Genomic DNA, 1,768 nt, shown 5'->3' on the forward strand with positions numbered 1-1,768 from the left:
TATTATTATTGTTATTATTAAGAAGGTAGAAGGAGCCTTCATGGATCAGCGCAGGTCAGGCCAAGGAGAAGCAGCAGAGAAGCAGTGTGGCTCAGTGGAAAGAGGCCAGAGAATAGCATCCATTCCCAGAAAGGAAAGAAACATGGCTCGATGAAGCAATCAATTAATGGTATTTATTGAGCGCTTACTATGTGCAGAGCACTGTCTGAAGCGCTTGGGAGAGCACTGAATTGGCAGAGAAGTTTAGCCCGGGCTTGGGAGTCGGAGGTCATGGGTTTGAATCCCAGCTCCGCCACTTGTCTGTTTTGTGAACTTGGGCAAGCCACTTAACTTCTCCGTGCCTCAGTTACCTCATCTGTAAAATGGGGTTGACGGGGAGCAACTATATGTTGCTGACTTGTACTTCCCAAGCGCTTAGTACAGTGCTCTGCACACAGTAAGCACTCAATAAATACGATTGAATGAAGGAATGAATGAGCCCCACGTTGGACAACTTGATCACCTTGTATCCATCCCCCAGCGCTTTGAACAGTGCTTCGCACATAGTAAGCGCATAATAAATACAATCTTTAAGGAAAGCCTGCCGGATCCTTGCTCCTCCTCAACACTGCCTCCTCCTCTTCCTTTTAGGGCCAGGGAGAGAGCCGGCTAGATCCCCACACTGGTTTGGTTTTTCTTTTTTTTTATTGGTTTTTGTTAAGCGCTTACTATGTGCCAGGCACTGTACTAAGCTCTGGGGTAGACACAAGGTAATCAATGTAGACACAATCCCTGTCCCTCAAGGGGTTCACGGTCTTAATCTCCATTCTACGGATGAGGTAACTGAGGCACATAGCAGTGAAGTGACTTACCCAAGGTCACCCAGCAGCCAAGTGGTGGAGCCAGGATTAGAACTCAGGTCCTTCTGACTCCAATGCCCGGGCTCTATCCACTAGGACTTGCTGCTTCTCAGGGGCTGTTCAGTCAGTCATATTTATTGAGTGCTTACTGTGTGCAGAGCACTGTGCTAAGCGCTCAGGAGAGCACAACACAACCATAAATAGACACATTCCATGGTCTGTTGTCACAATGGCCACCAGATCCAGATACAGGGCCTTCGCTGAATCAGGTGGTATTTACTGAGCGCTTACAATGTGCAGAGCACTGTATTTGGGGAGTCCAATACAACAGAGTTGGCAGATATTCATTCATTCAATCGTATTTATTGAGCGCTTACTGTGTGCAGAGCACTGGACTATGATCCATTCCCTTCAGGAGCTTACAATCTAGTGGGGGAGACAGGTTTTAAAATCACTCCGCCCCAATTCCCACAACATTTGTGTCAGTATCCTTATATTCAGCTGCTTTCCGATCTGCAATTCATTTGAATGTCTGCCTCTTCCCCTGGTCTGTAAGCTCCATCAATCAATCAATCAATCAATCAATCGTATTTATTGAGCACTTACTGTGTGCAGAGCACTGTACTAAGCGCTTGGGAAGTACAAGTATGGTGGAAGGGAGAGGGTCTATTAAGTCGACTGTACTGACTGTCCCAAGCGCTTGGTACAGTGCTCTACATACAGTAAGCGCTCAATAAATATGATTGAATGAATGAAGTGTTCAATAAATACCCTTAATTGCAGATAAATTGCAGATAGGGGAAGCAGCAGAGTATTCATTCATTCAATCGTATTTATTGAGCGCTTACTGTGTGCAGAGCACTGTACTAAGCGCTTGGGAAGTACAAGTTGGCAACATATAGAGACGGTCCCTACCCAACAGCGGGTTT

This window comes from Tachyglossus aculeatus, chromosome 22 (genome assembly GCF_015852505.1).
Source record: "Tachyglossus aculeatus isolate mTacAcu1 chromosome 22, mTacAcu1.pri, whole genome shotgun sequence".
Lineage (NCBI taxonomy): Eukaryota > Metazoa > Chordata > Mammalia > Monotremata > Tachyglossidae > Tachyglossus > Tachyglossus aculeatus.